Raw genomic sequence first — 22,042 nt, forward strand, 5'->3', positions numbered from 1 at the left:
AGTCATTTTGCTTTTTTGCATTTCTTTTTCTTGGGGATGGTCTTGATCCCTGTCTCCTGTACAATGTCACAAACCTCCGTCCATAGATCATCAGGCACTCTGTCTATCAGATCTAGTCCCTTAAATCTATTTCTCACCTGCACTGTATAATCATAAAGGATTTGATTTAGGTCTAGTGGTTTTCCCTACTTTCTTCAATTTAAGTCTGAATTTGGCAATGAGGAGTTCATGATCTGAGCTATAGTCAGCTCCTGGTCTTGTTTTTGCTGACTGTATAGAGCTTCTCCATCTTTGGCTTGGAATATAATCTTGGCAAAGAATACAATCAATTTGATTTTTGTATTGATCATATGGTGATGTTCATGTGTAGAACATCACATGAACAACAACACAAGATTTTTGTGGAGCACAAGCAAATGGAACAATTAAATAAGAAGAGGATAATGGAAAGATTACAGAAAGCTTGAAAAGAAAGTTGTCTTTTAGACATATCTTGATGTAAAAGAAAGCAAATAATAGCTAGTATCTACTCATCATTTAGTATTTATTTCAGATTCCAACTGCATTACTTGTATCACTTCACTTGATCCTCACAGTGACCCCATTATGTAGGCATCATCAGCACATCTCAAACTTCAATGTGCATATGAATCTCCTGGGGATTTTGTTAAAGTCCAGATGGTTTTGTATTGATCTTGTGTTGTTGGAAGAGGGTGTTTGCTATGACCAATGTGTTCTCTTGGAAAAACTCTATTAGCTTTTGCCCTGCTTCATTCTGTACTCCAAGGCCAAATCTGCCTGTTTCTTGACTTCTTTTAAAATAAAATATATTTTTCATGCAGTTATTGTTCCTTACGACATTGCTCTGGCCCTAAAAGTGGTAACTTGACTCACAGTTCAGATGGTGCTTTTTTTCTTCTCCCCAGGGACTCTGCAGGGAACTCATGCAGAGAATGGAGTGTTGTCCAGCTCTCCAATGCTGATGGGTACCTGTTGAAACAGATTATCTTTATCCATCAGGCATTTCCAGCCCTGTAGCTTATTAATATTTCCATTCCTATTTGTTGTTTCCAGATAATTAAAACTGAAATTGACTCCTTTAAAGCAAGTTCAAGCACATTACTTGCATTTGGTAAAATATTGATTATCTCTTCTCCCATACAGCTGCAATCCCAGTCCATCAGAATGGGATGGAGATAATAGAGAAGGATTATATCTTTCTCTATATACTCATATGCTGAGGGCACTGAAATTAAAGGGCTATTTTTAAGTCATCTAAGATTACCATGGACATATTGAGAAATAAAATAATGAGATACAATGATACGATTGGGGTTTCTGGAGCCAGGAAGATGCAATTTGCATTCCAGTTCTCATCCTTACTAGCTCAGTGACCTTAGACCATAAACTGATTCACAGTTTAAGTTTTATCATAAACAAAATAGGGACAATAGCTGTGATCTATAAAATTGATTGGAGGAAAAGAGATAATATGCAAAGGGGCAGCAAAGAACTTAACCCATTGTGGGTTAACCCATTGTGGGTATGTTAAAATGAATGCTCTTATCTCTATATGTCACTGATTGAATAAGCAAGTGAACGGCTCTGTCATCCTAGACATCATGCCCACTCTTCCAGCACATTCTCAATGTACCATCTGGACTTTAACAAAATCCCCAGGAGATTCATATGCACATTGAAGTTTGAGATGTGCTGATGATGCCTACATAATGGGGTCACTGTGAGGATCAAGTGAAGTGATACAAGTAATGCAGTTGGAATCTGAAATAAATACTAAATGATGAGTAGATACTAGCTATTATTTGCTTTCTTTTACATCAAGATATGTCTAAAAGACAACTTTCTTTTCAAGCTTTCTGTAATCTTTCCATTATCCTCTTCTTATTTAATTGTTCCATTTGCTTGTGCTCCACAAAAATCTTCATAACTACTTTTGATAATTTTTTTTTGACTCTTCTCTGTCAGACTCTTTAAGGACAGAAGAGTTGTCTTTTATTTCCCTATTCTCTGGGGCCAGGACAGTACAAGAATAGACCTTCAATAAATGTGAGCTGGATAAATGATATGCAAATGCATACACCTAACAACAACAGCACATTGTGACAGTTCCAAGTGGATGAGATGAAGAATACCTACCAGAAAGACTCATGGAATGTGAACATGCTTTAAGAAAAGTCCTTAGTAAGGTGAGATTTAGTCTCTTGAACAACATAGATATTTGAACAATATAGATGTTCAAGAGTTTAAGAGGAAGAAATGATGTAAATTCTATGTGCAGGTAGTGATGTGAGTGAAACTTGAAAATGGATTACGAGTAACAGGTTCACAGGAGCAAGAATCAATATGTATTTCTGGAACAGAAAGTTCTTTGTGAGTTGTGAATTCACATACAGAAGAACCTTAGTTAAAAAAAATTGAAAATAGAGAACTTCATAAAGTTGTTGAGCTGGAAAGTAATGTGCTTAACACATCTTTTTAGAAAGAGATTAAATAAAAAGTGTGTAAACTGCATCTGCTTTTTTAAGTATCTCTTGAGAGTAGGACTAATGGCCACCCAGACTTACGTGAACATTCTGTAAGAGGATGCATATGGCGGGGGGATAGGACATCAGTGACAGAGCCATGTGCACTAGCAAAGCAGAGAGTCACTTCACTGCTGTTATGCTGTCATTTGAGTTTTCGCCAAATCTTCAAGACAAACAAACAACTGTCAAATCCCTGTGTTCACTCATGAATTGTTTCAAAGTTTTTAAGTCTTAAAGTTTTTACTTGTCACAGGTGGCATTGTTTTCTGATTTACAAATGCCCTGAAAGGTTATGTTAATAATAATTTCCTGTACAAAGCTAGAGTGAAGTATGACTGAGCAATTCAAGGACCATCTTTGGCTGATGTAAATGGTGTGTGGTCAGCTGGTCTTACTGGCTTATCTGGTGATTCTCTTCCAGATTTATTTCAGTTTGGTACTTTGGTAAATTTTCTAGCTTCTCCAGGCCATTGGTCAGCAGAGCATGCCAAAGAGTTTGTAAATATGCTAAGGTATTTTTTTCTGGATTTTTCAGGACGAAGTGAGGGCTTTACAATTTTTTCCATTGGAGCTGACTTTGCTAAGAAAGAAATTCTAAGAACAACTGATTTGTCCTTAATATCCCATGTTTCCTTTGTGCTATAGATGAAATAGGAAGAGTCAAAGGATCAGAACTAAGTCAAATCTCTTTTGAGTTATTCACCTAAACTGCTTACATCTTTATCCTGTTGACTGACTGATTCTTTTCTGGATTATATTCCTGGCATTCATATGTATGACCTCCCAGCTTCCCCCTACCCCTTATTGTCCAAAAGATGTGCAGACTAGACCTGAATATACACAAGGAGTTCAATAATAACTTACTAAATAATTGATGTTCAAAAATGTTGTTAGTAAGCATCCATTTTCTGGGGGTACTGATAGTGCTCCTGGTTTTTATGAAAATGAAGCAACTGAGTAGCCTGTTTTCCATCTTAGACTTTGAGTCCTTGAGGCTATAAATTTCCCTCCCAGATGCTCAATTTTACTTATGGAGAGACAGTCTACAATTACAAGTTTCCTGGGAATAAACAGAGTGACTGAACCACAGTGATGTGTCGAGGAGCCATGCTAGAGAGTGGTGGTGAGGGATTCTGGGGTATAAAGAATAATAACACACATTATTTTTTATCTATAATGCAACTGAATGTATTAAAATTAAGAGCTATATCTATTGTGTACACATTGCACACCAGCCATTGTGTGGTAGTTCACTGGCATTTTCTCATTTATTATTGACAAAAATTTGGTAAGTAGGTATTAATATCTTTATCAATTTAATGTAGAAAGACCCTGAAGTCAGAAGTTATGCAATTCACTTGGATTCAAAGAGCTTAATAAAAATGAATTCTTATTTTAATTTGGATGATTTCTAGTGAATTTTCACAGGCATTCCCATGTACTTCTTAGATAATGATGAGTGACTTTTTTTTCTTTTTTCCTGATGAGTGACTTCTAGGATGCTTCCACATATAACATTTTATAATTAATGAAACATTTGCCCATAGGCTTTTCTGGATATTGATTTTTGGGAATGATAGTTCATTTGATAAGTCAAAATTGAACTGCAAAGTTCAAGCTGCTTTATCTACTACAGTTAAAGGCTAAAGATAGAAGCCTTTGTCAGAGACAGATCATATATGTACCTGACTTTTTGATATATATATATATATATGTATATGTATATATAAAATTCCAGGGAGAAGAGCTAATGGAGAAAAGAAGTAGGAATTTGTGTCAGTAGGGAGAAGTGGGTGTTTTAAAACCAAGAAGCAAATTCACTTTATTGCCCTATCTTTTCAATCCATACCCATGGATAGTCTATACAGAGGGTAAGAATGTGGTGAGGAGGGAGACTTTGGCATATACTGTGAACTACATGACTGAGAAGAGAAACTATGGAAGTGATTGTCAGAAATTTCAGGATTTATTCTGCTTTTTACAATCTTAAGAGCTTCAGATAAACCATTTAAATTTCCTGCGGCATAGGTTTTGTCCTAGCAAATATGCCTTAAAACTATGAGTTATGACTGGCCTTGGTTTAAAAGGAGTATTATAATCAGCCCTCAAGTTAAAGTAGAGAGGCAATGCATGATCTAATGGTGCTGTTTTTCAGTTAATCTTTATTGAGTTCCCACAGGATGCATGGATTTTTAATCTATAATTTACGTAGGTGTAACAGTGTCAATTTATTAAGTTCATTTACAAAGCAAATGATAACAGCATCCATATGTTTCAAGCGAAGCATTTAAAGTCAGTGTAGATCAGCTAGATGCCACCAAAATAGAATAGGAAATAGAGAATAGAAAATTTTTCCTTCTTTTGAAAAAGGTTTAATACCAGAATATCTAGCTTGTTTTTCTAAGCATGGCAGATCAAAAAGACTAGAGAATCTGTTAGAAGCAGATGTGCTTAGAAATAATGATAGATGAAGACTTGTTTCCTTGAGCGAAGCAAAATGTTGAACAAAGCAATGCATTCAAAACTCATATAGGGAAATAACCTACAAAAATCATATTTGAAAATAATATGCTGAAAGATGTACAGACCCTCTATACCATTGCTATTCAAAGTATGGTTCATGGAGCAGAGCCATTATTTAAATAATGAGCAGAGTTCATTATTTCCTCTTTTACTCCTTAGCAATGGATTCGATTTGTTTAAAAGTATGTAAACCAGTTTGTTTATTGCTGAACATAATTCATAAGTCACATCTGGTGCAAACTATGACCTAGTCATGAATAGTAGTTATGCATATTTTAACCTGAAATCATTACAAAAAAAAACTGGTTCTGCATCACAGACACAAAACCTACAGAACTTTACTGAATAAATTAAGAAAACATAAATAAGATCAGGGATAAATTATGCTCATGGATTGAAAGATTCAGTATTTTGAAGATATTAATTTCTCTCAGATTAGTATATAAAATTAATTAAATTTCAAGTGGAAAAAATCTTAGCAGATTTTTTGTGTGTGTGGAAGTGGGAAGGGAAAGAAAGTGACAAACTGAATCTTAATTTATATGGGCTAAAAATAATGAATGCAATAAGAAGAAAAAGAAAACTGGAAGATTAAAAACTACCAGTTATCAGTATCTAGTATAAAATATAGCAATTAATATAGTGTGATACTTAGACCAAAAAAAAAAAAAGACAATCTAATAATGGGACAGAATAAATACTCCAGAAACAGATTCCATACACACTGTGGTGCAGTGGGAAAGAGTAATCTTTTCAATAAATGGTGCTAAATCAATTGCTTTCAAAGGAAAAAATTAAATTACCTTGACCCTTACTTCAAACCACACAAAAAGTTAGTCCTAGATCTATAATAAATGTAAAAGTTACAACAGATGAAAACATAGGTGAACATCTTTATAAACTTGAAGTGAACAAATATTTCTTAAACAGAACTCAGAAAGTATTAATCACAAAAGAAAAACTTAAAGTTATCTATATTAAAATTGATGTAGACAGTTTTAGTTCTTCAAAACACACCATTAAGAGAGTGTAAAAGCAACTTATTCAGAACAGGATAAAACATTTACAGGACATATGTTTAACAAATAATTCATCTCCAGGATACATTTTTTGAAGTCCTAGATATCAATAAGAAAGTGACTGACAATCTAATTGAAAATGTGCAGATGATTAAAACGAATTTTCTGTAAACAATGACACCTAAACGGCCAATAAACTAATGGAAAAGTTCTTAACTTCATTAGTCAAAATGAAAATGCAAATTAAAGGTGTAAAACGCCAAGTGTTGGCAAACACTTGGGTAACCTGGAACTTACATGTAATTGCCAGTGAGAGGATGATGCTAGCAAAACTGTTTGGCTGTATTTGTATATCTAATCATATGCATAACCTGCGAACAAGGAAATTATTTATTCCAACAAACTAGGCAATAGTAATCTAGGCTATTCAAAGCCCCAGTAGTGGTTGCTTTCAGTTCAGTTCAGTCAGTCAGTCGTGTCCGACTCTTTGCGACCCCATGGACTGCAGCATGCCAGGCCTCTCTGTCCCATCACCAACTCCTGGAGTTTACTCAAACTCATGTCCATGGAGTCAGTGATGCCATCCAACCATCTTATCCTCTGTCGTCCCCTTCTCTTCCTGCCTTCAATCTTTCCCACCATCAGGGTCTTTTCAAATGAATCAGCTCTTCACATCAGGTGGCCAAAGTGGTTACTTTGGGGAGAAATAATGACATAAAAGGAGTACCAGGGAAACTTCTTAAAATTTTTTTTTTTTTTATGTAAACTCAAATCCTTTAATTTTTATTAAACCAAATCCAAGAACTTTTCAATGTCTTACTAGAGGACTGCCTCACAACTGAACCCTCGTTTCTGGAGGGGAGGAAACCACAGCTTCAGGGACATGACTGAAGTTTGGCCATGTCCCGTCATAAATGCTCCAACATCACCAGGGACAGAGGCTCAGCGAGACGCCTTCTGCCCCACCTCCCTACGAAAGGTACTTCTTCAGCTCCTCCAGCACCACGTGAGGCTCCGGAAACTTGAGTTTGCGTGGGGGCCCCTTCTTAAGACCCGTCCAGAGCTCCGCGCTGCTGCCGTCGGCGCGCAGCAACGTCACCTCGAAGCTGCCCCTCCGCGGCCTGGCGGGCTTCACCTTCACCGTCAGCTCGGGGGCCTGCAGGCGCAGCGCCTGGCTCAGGGCCGCGGCGTTGCGCCCGTAGACTCGTCAGCTCGTGCAGTGCTCGATGACGACGCTCGGCCCCTCCACTCCCCCTTCTTGGCCGCCGGCCGGCTTCTCCCGCTTCTCGGCCGCAGCGGCCAGCGCCGCCTCGGCCTTCCGCTTCCTCCCACGGGACGCCATGGCGCCTGGGGCCCGGTTGGGGACAGGGCACAGCCGCGGGCACAAGCCAGCCCGGCTCCGAGCGCGGAACCGCAGCCCCTAAAATTTTTATCTTTTATATTTTTCAAAATTTTTGGTTACCCTGGGTCTTTGTTTCTGCTCATGGGCTTTCTCTAGCTGCAGTGAGTGGAGGCTACTCTCTAGTTGCGACACGTGTGCTTCTCACTGTGGTGACTTCTCATGTTGCAGAACACACACTCTGGGGTACTCAGGCTCGGTTGCTGCAGTGTGGAGACTCAATATTTGTGACACATGGGCTTAGTTGCCCCTCAGCATGTGGAATCTTTCCAGACCAAGGATTTGAATCTGTGTCCCCTGCTTTGGCAGGCTGAGTGCCAACTGCTAGACCACCAGGGAAGTCCCCAGGGAAACTTAAGTGTTGGTAACTATCTCGGGGCTTCCCTGGTGACTCAGCTGGCAAAGAATCTGCCTGCAATGCAGGATTCTGGGTTCGATTCCTAGGTTGGGAAGATCCCCTGGAGAGAAGTGATAGGCTATCCATTCCAGTATTCTTGTGTTTCCCTGGTAACTCAGATGGTAAAGAATTGGCCTGTAATGGAGGAGATCTGGGTTCAGTCCCTGGGTTGGGAAGATCCTCGGGAGGAGGGCATGGCAACCCACTCCATATTCTTACCTGGAGAATCCCCATGGCCAGAGGAGCCTGGTGGGCTATAGTCCACAGGGCCGCAAAGAGTCAGACAAGACTGAGCAACTAAGCACAGTACAACTATGCATCTGGTTTTACAAGTTTGTTTTGAGAACATTCACCCATCTGTGCTGTCTTATCTTTGTATGTTTTAGAAGTCAGTCAATCTATTGATCAAACTCTGTATAAACATACATACAAGCAGAGAGATACTGAGTTTTCAAATGAAGAAATAGTTGCAGCTTGGAGGAAAAAGTTGAGAAGGTAATAAGTTAGATTTCCAGTTCTGAGGTTTCCTTGAAGTTGTGCTAACTCTCTGAGTTCACTGAATGTGTTGTAAGGGTCATACCCCTTTTAAAAAGAGAGGTTTGAGCTAATAGATTCTCCAGTGTACCAACTGCATTTTCAAATATAAATTTGGTACATGTACCTAGCAATACAGAAGAAAAGGCAGCGGGGACTCGCTGTTAAATATATGAAACATAAAATGGTTCAGCAATTCTAGAATTCCCAGCTTGAATCTTTTTCATCCAAGAAAGTACACTGTGTTTCAAGCCAAGGAAGCACTCCAGTTACCATTGTTGCTGGTTTATTACAAGCTGGGGGCAATAGACTCTAACAGGATCATTGAAAGCCTAAATTGAGGCTCCACTTGTGAAGCAAAATGCTCTAAAGCATGAGTTATTTTTGGTCTTGGTTTAAAATGAATATAATGCTTAGCTTTCCAGCTGCAATAAATGGAAGGTGCAGAATAATGCTGTTACCTTAAAGTAATAAGCATGTCAATTTAGTTTAGAATAGGTACTGGGATTATACTTCATCATGTCTAAAAATAAAAACCTTTAGAACCCTGTATAGAAAAATCCATGCATGGGCCAGGCTGATGGACATAGTCCTGTGGCTTCATAAATTGTAGAAGATGAAAGGGTGCCTTGCTCAGAGTTAGGACGTGGGTGGAGATAGTCTGCTGGAAGGTTTCTGCTTCTACTTCATAACTTCTGGAGTACTTCTCTTGATTAATCAAATTTAAGATGCTCTTGTTAGATATCAGCTTTCCCTGGGATAATGCTGTATATAATCTATGCGTACATGTGTGTTCAGTCATTTCAGTCGTGTCCGACTCTCTGTGACCCCATGGACCATGGCCCGGCAGGCTCCTCTGTCCACGTGATTCTCCAGGCAAGAATACTGGAGTGGGTTGCCATTTCTTTCTCCAATGATAAAGTATAAAGTGAAGTGAGTGAAGTGAAGTTGCTCAGTCGTGTCCAACTCTTTGCAACCCCTTGGACTGTAGCCTACCAGGCTCCTCCGTCCATGGGATTTTCCAGGCAAGAGTACTGGTGTGGGTTGCCATTTCCTTCTCCAACTACAAGCTATTCATTAACTTATTTTTGATGGATATGCATATCATCTTTTACAGGAATTTTTCAATCATTAATTCAGTTATTTATTATTTTGATAATTTATTAATCAGTCACTGATGTTTACTAATTGCAGTGTATTAGGGACTATGGAGATCCACAGACATCTACAAAATAGCCTTTGCCTTCAAGGAGAATGAATACTAATAAAATTTTCATAAATATAAAAAGGCAATAGAATGCAGTAAGAAGAATTAAGACTGGTAAAGGAGACAGGAAAAGACCCTAATGTGGGGAAAAATTGAGGGCAGAAGGAGAAGGGAGGGTACAGAGGATGAGATGGTTGGATGGCATCACCAACTCAAAAGATAGGAAGTTGGACAAACCCTGGGAGACAGTGAAGTACAGAGAAGTCTGGCGTGCTACAGCTCATGGGTTTGCAAAGAGTTGGACACGATTTAGTGACTGAACAACAACAAAAGGAGACAAAAGCTTCCATACAGAGAAATTAAGCAAGGATTTGCAGAAGTCTTTTGCAGAAGTTGATCTCCCTGGTAGCTTAGACAGTAAAGCGTCTGCCTACAATGCGGGAGACCTAGGTTCAATCCCTGGGTTGGGAAGATCTTCTGGAGAAGGAAATGGCAACCCACTCCAGTATTCTTGCCTGGAAAGTCCCATGGATGGAGGAGCCTGGTAAGCTACAGCCCATGGGGTCGCAAAGAGTCAGACACAACTAAGCGACTTCACTTTCACTTTGCAGAAGTTATGGTTCATGGCCACAAAAAGGAAGAAGTTTTGGACAAGCTAGTTGAAAAGAAGTAAGTCCTAATCAGAGGAAAAAAGAGAAAGAGAAAAAAAAAGTAGGAGATGAAGAGAATTCACCAGAAAATATAGTCACATAGTTGGTGAAAAATGTAACCTATATATTCAGCATGGATTTTTTAAAATAGAGGAAACAGGCTATAAGTACTAACTTTCTGTATATGTACCATGATACTTCTTCCCTTTAGAAGACAGAATTTATGAATCTATACCAGAGCAATAAGAGGAGAATTACATGTCTCTAGGGACACAAGCAGAGAAGGCAATGGCACCCCACTCCAGTACTCTTGCCTGGAAAATCCCATGGATGGAGGCGCCTGGTGGGCTGCCATCTATGGGGTCGCACAGAGTCAGACACGACTGAAGTGACTTAGCATCAGCTTAGCAGGGACACAAGAGTTGTGGGTTCAATCCCTGGGTCATGAAGACTCCCTGGAAAAGGAAATGGCAACCCACTCCAGTATTCTTGCCTGGAAAATCCCATGGACAGAGCAGCCTGGTGGGCTACAGTCCATGGGGTTGCAAAGAGTTGCACACGACTGAGTGACTGAGCACCAAAAATACAATGGAATATTACTAGATACAGAATTGTATACAGGAAGTTAGTGGATTAATCTATTTATTCAGAGACATCAGGCTGAGATAATAACTGCAGTTATGTATGACAAAAGGCAGGAAGTTATTTTAAGGACTGAAGAGAGAGGGAGGCTGGTGGGAACATTTATAACTAGTCTCTTTCTCACCTAAGTCCAAAGTCTTCAGGCTCCCCAGTCCTGCAGTCTCAATTGTCACCTTCTGTAAGGAATCTATACATTCCACTACCATCTTCTCCTTTGTTTCCAATTCATAACTCCCTTTATCACAGCCTGAATTCTAGGCAAACTGGAGAACTGTTGCTCTCAATATATACCCACACTCGCCCATTTCCATACATTTTCTCATCCTGTTTCCTACTCCTGCTTCTAATCAGTTGTTAAAGCTTGAGCAAATCTCAGTCTTTAATAAAAATTACTTTTAATTCAGTATCTATTGCCTGCCTACTCACAAGGCACTATTACAGCTGCTGATACAAGAATGCCCGCCCTCCAGTATATCCCCTGGGGAAATGGTAGAATTAATATGCACGCGCTTGAATTGTTGAAATGGCACTCTCTCATTTCTGCCTTCCACCTTCTCACTAGTCAGGCCAGAGCTTGCATCTCAGTGTTGTGATATTGTCTCATCCCCAGCCTCATTTTCAGATGACATTCTGGCTGCAGAGCCTGCCCAGTTGGAGACATCATCGGCAGACAGGTGAAATGTCAGGCTGACACCATTATAGACAGGAAAGTTCACAGTTGCTTCTGTATGTTTTGCTGCCCTGGGAAATTGAATTCATTATCAAAAATAATTTTGTTTCTTTCAAAATACCCTATATCACCATCTTATTTGAGGACTCAGGGTTTCCTGAACACACAGCATGGTGATTCAGAAAGTTCCTTTCTGCCTGCCTTCCTGCCCACTGACTTCATTCTTCCCTTTCCTTCTACACACTGTGTTGTTCAGATATTTGGAAATGACAATAACATGATGATTCTAAGCAGCACAATTTAAAATGTACCCAGCTTCAGCGAGAGTCATCTTTGATTAGCAAGATTATATAGTTCACAGATACTCAAAGTCACCTATGAGGGACACTCAGTTGTGACTCACTACAAAAAAAAAGTGTCTAAATGTGTCTCTCTATGTTTTAATATCTTGGGGAAAAAATGAAAGTGTTAGTTGCTCAGTCATGTCCGATTCCTTTTGACCCCATAGACTGTAGCCTGCCAGGCTTCTCTGTCCATGGGATTCTCCAGGCAAGAATACCAGAATGGGTTGCCATGCCCTCCTCCAGGGGATCTTCCCAACCCAGGGAATGAGTCTAGATGTTTAAGTGATTCTGTCAGTGAACTAAGTAGAGCTACATGGAAGGTAGAAGTACAATCATGAATAGATCTTTCACACTTGGCTGTACCCAGCATATAGAGTTTGACAAAATAAGGTGAAAGCATAGGAAGAAAAAAATCCAGGATATAAATTCTTAATTAACTTCCTCTGCCTTCCTTTCTTCCCTCCTGTCTCTTCCCCAACGTCTGCTCTCAGCTTTGTCTCCAGTATTGGCCCCATCCTCACTCATTATTTTCCTTTTCACGGTTTTTCATGCTTATCATGAAAGAGGCTTGAAAAATGCCTTTTGTTACTGCCAGTGCTTAGCAGAGTCCCGCTGAGCAAGCCAGCTCCCAGGGGCCTGTCAACACTTTCTGTCAGCAGCCAGCTTCCTTGCACATTGGCAGTCAGACACATCCTCATGAAATGCAAGTCTTCCTTGGCTGAATCAGGACATAGAAATGAGGGAGCTGGACAGTGGGGCAGGATCCCTTGCAGGATTCTTGGTTAATAAGATGGGCCTCTACAATTTGGATGGCTCTATATCAGAGTGGAGCCTGTGAACAGTGGTGGATGAAGTACTGATTAACTCCTTTGGACTGGTTGTTTAATTCGCAAAAAACCAAGACTGTGGGGAAAAAAAGTAAGAAATATGGTTTAAAGATATTTTTGGAAAACTAAACTATTCTCAATTTCGGAAAATACAGCTATAATTATGGTGCAATAGAACGGGAAACAATTTCAGAAATTAGCTTTTCCAGCTATTTTACAGATGGATATACTGAGGAACGCTGGAGGAGGGCATGGCAACCCACTCCAGTATTCTTATATGGAGAAGCCCCAGGACAGAGGAACCTGGCTTACGAGTATGGTCCATAGAGTCACAAAGAGTCAGACACGACTGAAACGATTTAAAATGCACAAATACTGAAGAAGAAAAAGAAGGGGCTTTCCCAACACTATGCATTTTGTGGCTGAGATCCTTAACCTGAAATGGTATAATACAGAGGTTTTCAGCCTCAGCACTTGATAATTCTTTGTCTTGGAAGGCTGTCCTGTGTACAGTAGGATATCCAGCAGCATTCATGTCTTCAGAGTAATGCTGTCCAAAATCATGTTAACCAAAAATGTCTCTGTGCTACTGTGTGCTTAGTCGCTCAGTTGAGTTTGACTCTGCGACACTAAAGACTGTAGCCTCCCAGGCTCCTCTTTCCATGGGATTCTCCAGGCAAGAATACAGGAGTGGATTGCCATGTCCTATTCCAGCAGAACTTCCAGACCTATAGATTGAACCTGTGTCTCCTGGGTCTCGTGCATTGCAAATGGATTCTTAACCAGCTAAGTCACCAGGGAAGCCCCCCAAATGTCTCTGGGTATTGCAAAAGGTTTTGGAGGAGAATAATCACCCCCAGTTGAGAACCACTGGTCTATAATAGGCTGATGCTGAACCTATGCTTGAGTAAAGAGTTGATGCAGGGCTTCTGTACTTGGTACTGGTTAGGATGTGTCTAAACTTCTCAAAGAGTCTTTCAACTAGGAGGACCCCAAAGACAGATTATGATGGTGGTTGAGAATGTCTGTCAAGTCACAATTGTTCATTTCACTTCTCTCTAAGGGCCAGGCTCTTCCCCCAAGACAAAGCATGAGTGTGATGCCCTATGTAGAATCTGTCCTGTCTCTGCCAGTAACTCATGGACAGGCTGGCCTCAGAAATATTATGGGTTCAGGTTCCAGACTATTTCAATAAAATGAATATCACAATAAAGTGAGGTAAACAGATTTTTTTATTTCTTAGTGCACATAAAAGCTATTCTTACATTATACTGTAGTATATTAAGTATGAAACAGCATACTGTCTAAAAAAGAATATACACAGGCCTTAATTTTAAAAACTTTATGACTAATAAATACTAACCATCATCTGAATCTTAAGCAAATCAAAATCTTTTTGCAATAGTAACATCAAAGATCAGTGACTACGGATTACCATAAGAGAAGGATCATGAGACTTCCCTGGTGGCTCAGACGGTAAAGCATCTACCCACAATTTGGGAGACCCAGGTTCGATCCCTGGGTTGGGAAGATCCTCTGGAAGAGGAAACGGCACCCACTCCAGTACTCTCGCCTGGAAAATCCCATGGACGGAGGAGCGTGGTAGGCTACAGTCCACAAGATCACAAAGTCAGTTGGACATGACTGAGTGACTTCACTTTCACTTTTAAGGATCATGAAACCATTTGAAATATCGTATGACCAAAATGTGAGACAGAGACACAAAGTAAAAAAACGCTGTTAGAAACATAGCACTGATAATGCTGGGTTGCCACAGATCTTTAATTTGTAAAAAATGAAATATCTCTGAAGCATAATAAAGCAAAGCACAATAATATGAGGCATGCCTGCAATTGCCGAAAGCCAGTCCTCACCACTCTGGGTATCAGTTTTCCTCTTGCTAAGTGAGAGTAACTGGGGAAGCTTCCCACAACTCATCTAGCTTTGATTATGTCACCCATTCATCTTCCAAAAGTGAGAAGTCTGCAGTGGCTTCCAAATCAAGAGTGAACCTGTTCTCCATGCCCTTCTACATGTCAAGTCCTGAGAACTTTCCATCTCCGAATTGAGCATACTTTACTAAGCAAGTTTTAGATTTGGTTTCTGTCTATAAGGGTCAGCTGAGCTGGAAAGAGAGCTGAGAGCTACTGGGTGTCCAAATAGTTCATTAAAGCAGCAAGCCAAAAATAAAAGTACAAATCAAGTCTTTAATCACTTACTGTTTTCATTTTATTTTATACTGATTATTTAGCTTAATTTTCCTCGCAGGCTCTATTAGCTAGAAATATCAAAGCTGTGGACTGTAAGTGGTAATGTAGGAGATCCCTATCTTATTTCTGCTTTTAATGAATGTAGCTTATTGCACTATTTATGCAAATATTCATTGCTAATGCTTGCAAATTGTCAGCCTGTGAGCTAACTTACTTAACATTTTTATTAGAAAAGGTTGCTGGATTATTTCAAGTCACTTTTCAGTATCTATTAATATAATTTTATGGTTGTTCAATTTTATGTAAGGCATTATAGCTTTTTCTGATGGTAAACCATGATTGCGTTCTTGGAATAAACCCTCTTAGTTTGATATGCTATGCTTTAATATGCTGTTGGATTTCATTTGAAAATATTTTGTTTAGAATTGTTGCCCCTATACTAGTAAGTTAAACTGAATTGTAGTTTTTCTTCTTTGCACTATCTCTATTATGTTTTCATTATAAAGTTACACTATCATCACAAAATGAATTTGGGAGTTCATCAGTTTTTCTGTGGTCTGGAATAGAATAATACTGAAGTTATTTATTCTTTATGATTTAAAAAGAGGTCAATGCACAGTTTTATGTAATCTCTGTGTTTACTGTCCAAAGATATACCATGGAGTTTTTATAAAGGTGTTATTGATTGTAAGAAGCCCCATTACTTCATATACTACTAAGAAAAGAAAAAAAAATCCCATTATGTTAAGCTTTATTATCATATATGGTTTTCAGTTTACAATTATTGAAATTTTTTAGCGATACAGGAAAAAATTTTATCATATATGCATTGTATGCATAAGTGAAAAGAAATTGAATATAAATAATTTGCTAGAATGTATCCTAATCACCCTTCACATTCAGAGCTGACTGTTCTGAATCTTTATTTTTTGTCTTGTATCATTAATCTCTGTGTTGACTTATTAGAAGAGTTTCTTATATCCTTTCTCATTTCATTTCTATGTATATTTTTCCATTTTTAATTTGCTTGTTCTGTGTAATATTTGGGGCTTTCCAGGTGGCTCATTAGTAAATAAACTGCCTGACAATGTAGGAGACCCAAGAGATGAGGGTTTGATCCCTGGGTCAGGAAGATCCCCTGAAGTAGGAAACGACAACCAACTCCAGTATTCTTGCCTGGGAAATCCCATGGACAGAGGAGCCTAGTGGGTCACAGTCCATGAGGGTGCAAAGAATCAGACACAACTGAGCACACCCACACACACGTGCATATAATAGAATGCATAGTAAAAGGGCATACTATGCTTGCTTCTTCTAAACTACAAACTTCATCACCATTAATATTTCCTATTACACCAAAATTAAAAGATGCTTACTCCTTGGAAGGAAAGTTATGACCAACCTAGATATCATACTAAAAAGCAGAAACATTACTTTGCCAAAAAAGATCTGTCTAGTCAAGGCTATGATTTTTCCAGTAGTCATGGATGTGAGAGTTGGACTATGAAGAAAGCTGAGCACCGAAGAATTAATGCTTTTGAACTGTCGTGCTGAAGAAGACTCTTGCGAGTCCCTTGGACTGCAAGGAGATCCAAACAGTCCATCCTAAAGGAGACCAGTCCTGGGTGTTCATTGGAAGGACTGATGCTGAGGCTGAAACTCCAATACTTTGGTCACCTCATGTAAAGAGTTGACTCATTGGAAAAGACTCTGATGCTGGGAGGGATTGGGGGCAGGAGGAGAAGGGGATGACAGAGGATGAAATGGCTGGATGGCATCACCGACTCGATGCACATGAGTTTGAGTGACCTCCAGGAGTTGGTGATGGACAGGGAGGCCTGGCGTGTTGCAATTCGTGGGCTCACAAAGAGTTGGACACGACTGAGCCACTGAACTGAACTGAACTGAACCTGCACTCAGAAACTAATCTCTGATCAGTCATTTTTATTTCTCTATGATATTTGCATAATAGTCTCTTCCTTGGAATTTACCTTTAAGCTTAGATTCTCATGAAGACTTTATCCCTTAATAAGAGGATTTCCGGCTTTAGTCAAGAAGACTTTATTTGGGTGTTATCATCCAAAATCAAATAAATGAAACCCATTTATACTTCTCCTTTTCACCCATGATGATAGCCAGCATATCCTTGCTTTTTGGTCTTTCATAGATTCAGGTTCTCACCAAATAAAAATGAGCTGTCATATTGTCTGAAAAAGAAATCAAGGTTTCCATGAGTGAGGAGTGAATGAAGGCAGAATATTCCATCTCCAGAGACTCGGTGGATTCTGAGATGCATGATGGATTTTTCCAATCCAGGCTAAATCTTCTATCTTCATGAAAGGAGAAGCTGGGGACACTGTTCTGGAATCCATTTTCTTTCCTACCATCATAATTTGCTGTCTTTTGCCAGCTATCCAGAGTGTGGAGATCCTGCCCATATCATCATGCCATAAAATAGAGTTCCTTTTCTATTTGCCATCCTCCTTAAATTGTGCTGATATCTGGAGATTATAAATTCAACAGTGGCAAGAAATAAATGGGCTTACCTGGTGGCTCAGCAGTGAAGAATCCACCAGCAGTGCAGGAGTTGCAGGAGACTTGAGTTCGATCACTGGGTTGGGAAAATCCCCTGGAGAAGGACATGGCAACCCACTCCAGTTTGCTTGCCTGGAGAATCCCACAGACAGAGGAGCTTGGTGGTCTACTGTCCATAAGGTCACAAAATGTTAGACATGACTGAAACGACTTAGCATGCATGCACTCATAAGAAATAAGTAAGTCTAAGGTGACTATCATCAGAGCTCCTTCTACTCAGAAAAGAAATCTTTGGAGCCGTCACTATTTGGGGGAATTGCAACATGTAGGGTGTGAGGATATTCAGAGACTGCCCCACCCTACTCTCGGGATCAGTTTCCTATTTCCAGCAACCCCAAACTGGGGTTACCATGTTCACATACCTCGGAGGGAAAACGGCAGGAGCACTGCTTAACTTTCCTCACGCTCAACTTCCTGAGAAAAGGAGGAAGGAAGAGTAATGGCCTGGGGAGGTCAGCAGAGGATGGTATTGGCTTATTCCTCAGGAATGTTTTCATGCTCAGCAGTGAGGGACCCATCTTTAAGCATCCAAACACGTCTGAAGTACATTTACCTCTCAGGACATATGGTGTCCTCTTGGCAAGTGACTGTGAGTCCTCTTTCCTCTTCTTATCCTAAAGTGCTTTACGTTTCCACGCCTCAGCTTCCTCCTGCAAACCAGGTCCAGGTCTGTCAAATGAAACAACAGAGAGCTCTTAAGAAAACAGACCTCACAGAGAAAGGAGTGAAGAAATTCACCAAAGAACAAGAAAGTCTAAGCCCATGCGAACTGTGATTTCACACTAGTGCTTTGAATACAAACCCAACACTATGAGCTTACTTCTAACTTTCACCCTTTCCATCCATTTGTCACTAAAAGTGAAAGTCGTTCAGTCATGTCCAATTCTTTGTGAACCCATGGACTATTCAGTCCATGGAATTCCCCAGGCTAGAATACTGAAGTGGGTAGCCTTTCCTTGCTCCAGGGAATCTTCCTGACCCAGGGATCGAATCAGGGTCTCCTACTTTGCAGGCGGATTTTTTTTACCAACTGAGCTATCAGGGAAGCTCCATCTGTCATTATTCTCAACCTATTCACTTACTTGCTTTTTCTCTCTAAATGTAATCAGTCTTCTGAGTCCACTGGGTTTCTGCCTCAATGGTTGCCTCCATACTTGGTCCAAGCCCCATCTCCCTACTGTCTTGCCTGGTCATTTTCCCTTGAGGCCCTAAATTTCTTCTACTTGATTGTCTGCTGGACAAGTCCTGGCCTCTGCTGGGACAAAGCATTGCTTCTTGCTCAGCCTAAGAGAACTTTTATCACCCCAAAGTCTTTGACACCAGAGACCCAAGAAAGGGACCAGCTCCTCTAAATGTTGGTTTGAGATGAAATAATATGATATTTTAAAAGACTTATTCTTAAGATTTTATCTGTTGCTTCAGAGATACGAAGTTGTGATCTACTCTCCAATTTAATGCATATTCTATTTTATTACTACCATTTCTATAATGTGATTTTATATACACAAATATACATGTATATTTAAGACTTTAGCTAAAATTTATTTGTTTGTGCCAAGCTGGGAATTAGAACTTTTTCTCAATTTTTTCTTTAAATATCACTTAGTAAATCACGTTTCCTATCTTGTTTCAGTAAGATATTTAGCTTTTAGAAAGTTATTCTATTGGATAGATTCTATTTATGGATTTTCTCTTCTGTTACACCTGTCTATATTTCTATTTTTATGCCCTTAACACATCTTGATTTGTGGTCTTTATCATACTTTTTAGCTCTTTGACATTTCTTTTTCTAAATGTACTTTTATAATTATTTGTTAAGTATAAAAATTCCTACTCTGATACTAATATAAAACTGGTGTACTACTGAAAAATATACAGTAAAATAAATTCTATAATAATCATTTTCCTTATTCAGCAACAGGATTCTCTCTCCTTTTGTTCAGATGGTCTTATAAATAGTATAACTCAAGACTATAGTTTTCCTTCTAAAGTTTACAGGTCTCTTTTTTTGAGTTTATTCCTAAGTATTTTATATTTTATTTCTTTGTTATTTTTTATTGAAAATGGAATCTCTTTTCTATTATTCCTTCCCATTTAAGTTCTAGCATTATTTAAGTTCATATTTAATTTTAATTTAAGTTCTAACTTTATTGACAAGGAGTTAATTTCCTAAAGAAAAATCAGCTTCTGGGCAAAAGCCCCAAATAGTGCCTGTCACGTAAATAGCAAGGCTAAGGAGAGAACCCAGAGAGCTTACTACAGCTTTGAACTGAATCTTTGCACCTTAGTATCAGGATTTTAAGGTCTGTCAAAGCAATGGTTTTTCCACTAGTCATGTATGGATATGAGAGTTGGACCACAAGAAGACTGAGTGCCGAAGAATTGATGCTTTCGAATTGTGGTGCTGGAGAAGACTCTAGAGAGTCTCTTGGACAGCAAGGAGATCAAACCAGCCAATTCTGAAGGAAATCAAGTCTGAATATTCATTAGAAGGACTGATGGTGGAGGTGAAGAATCAATGCTTTGGCCGCTGATGCGAAGAACCAACTCATTGAAAAAGACTCTGATGCTGGGAAAGATTGACGGAAGGAGGAGAAGGGAGAAACAGAGAATGAGATGGTTGGATGGCATCACTGGCTCAATGGACATGAGTTTGAGCAAATTCCAGGAAATAGTGAAGGATAGGGAAGCCTGGTGTGCTGCAGTCCATGAGGTCACAAAAACTCACATAGGACTGACAACTGAACAACAACAATCAGAATTCTAACCACCAAGTTCAGGTTTTACTTTTTATTCTTTGTAAGTGGTTTGCCGCTAACATGCAGCAACTTCTGTCATGAACAATGCCAAGGACTGGGCACTGCCCAGTCCTCTCAGCATGCTCATAGCTGGGTGGCACCAGTGACTCTTGAAGGTCCCACCCTCATGACCTCCTTTAACCTTATTTACCTTGCAAAGGTCCCATCTCCAAACACCCTCACATTGGAAGAGAAAGCTTTGGAGAAGGTCCCCCTTTGGGGGACAGAAACATTCTGTTCGAAACACCAGGCATACAGGCTAGCAACAACCTCTCTCCACCATCCTCTGAAATTTTTTTTTTATGTTCATGACTTTCCCAAACCAGTCCATCACCCTGAGAGCACAACAATTCACTCTGCATAGTAATGACAAGTCCATGAAATAGTTAAGATTGGAAAGACAGCGAACGTGCAGAAGCCATCAAGTAAGGGCTTTGCAGAGGCACTTGCAAACAGAGACCAGTTTGAGCCTGTAAAGTTGTCTTTTCACTTCCCTCATGCTGCTTAGGACACAGTCTCAGATGCAGAAAAAGAGCTTGTTCTTCCCTCGAGCTGTGATAATTAATGTCCTGTGTGCTAATTACAGAATGAAGGCTTGGCTGGCCTCCCGCTCAGGAAAATTACCTGGCCACCTTCCAAGACTCTTCTAGCATCACCAAACTGAGGTCCACATGGTCCTGTAACTGAGGGCAAACCATGCAAAGCAGGTTTGTACCTGATGGCTATTTGCAGGATGCCCACTCTTGGATTACTAACTCCTTCACTGAAAGGGCCATGTCTTTCTCTTTAATATCAAGTTACAGTGAAACAAGCCCAGACTTTGATCTCAAGCAGTTTAAACCCCCAAGTCCAGCAATCAAAAGCTGTGCAATACTAGTCAATTTGATTTATTTCTCTACATCCCAGTACTACATTCTGTAAAGTAGGAAAATTATATCTAACAAATGAAATGATTTATTTTAAGCGCTTGGTACATAGCAGGAAAACCACAGCATGGAAAAAATGGTTGGAAGCTTCTTAATCCCTTTCTTTTCATCATTCTCATGCTATCTTGTGCATGCTCAGTTGTGTCCAACTCTGCGACCCCATGGACTGTAGCCTGCTAGGCTACTCTGCTCGTGAAATTTTCTAGACAAGAACACAGAGTGGGTTGTCATTTCCTACTCCAGGAGATCTTCACCATCCAGGGATTGAACCCAAATTGTTTGAGTTTCCTGCATTGGCAGGTGATTTCTTTCCTGGGAAGAAAAAAGGTATATAGCAAATATTTGTTACTATATTTATATAGTAGGAACCATCATTGTGAACAAAGCTGGTAGAGGTGATGAAATTCCAGCTGAGCTGTTTCACATCCTAAAAGGTGATGCTGTTGAAGTACTCTACTCAATATGCCAGCAAATTCGGAAAACTCAGCAGTGGCCACAGGACTGGAAAAGGTCAGTTTTCATTCCAGTCCTCAAGAAAGGCAAGCAATACCAAAGAATGTTCAAACTACTGCATAGTTGCCCTCATTTCACATGCTAGCAACGTAATGCCAAAATTCTCCAAGCTAGGCTTCAACAGTATGTGAGCCGAGAACTTACAGATGTGTACAGCTGGATTTATAAAAGTCAGAGGAACCAGAGATCATATTGCCAACATCTGTTGGATCATAGAATAAGAGAATTTCAGAAAAACAACT

At 39.6% G+C, this 22,042-nt stretch overlaps 1 long non-coding RNA gene and 1 pseudogene across 1 annotated transcript in view; both read right to left on the bottom strand.

Moving 5' to 3' along the window:
- Positions 1-699: 699 nt before the first annotated feature.
- Positions 700-22,042, bottom strand: part of LOC133257411 (uncharacterized) — a 60,455-nt gene continuing 39,112 nt past the window's right edge. Inside the window, exons 2-4 of the long non-coding RNA XR_009739540.1 lie at positions 18,117-18,232; positions 17,515-17,597; positions 700-990 (exon numbers count right to left, since the gene is read on the bottom strand). This is a non-coding gene — a long non-coding RNA (uncharacterized LOC133257411). The remainder of the gene's footprint in view (positions 991-17,514; positions 17,598-18,116; positions 18,233-22,042) is intronic.
- LOC133256548 (selenoprotein H-like) lies at positions 6,834-7,489 on the bottom strand (annotated as a pseudogene).

This window comes from Bos javanicus, chromosome 11, assembly GCF_032452875.1.
Source record: "Bos javanicus breed banteng chromosome 11, ARS-OSU_banteng_1.0, whole genome shotgun sequence".
NCBI lineage: Eukaryota > Metazoa > Chordata > Mammalia > Artiodactyla > Bovidae > Bos > Bos javanicus.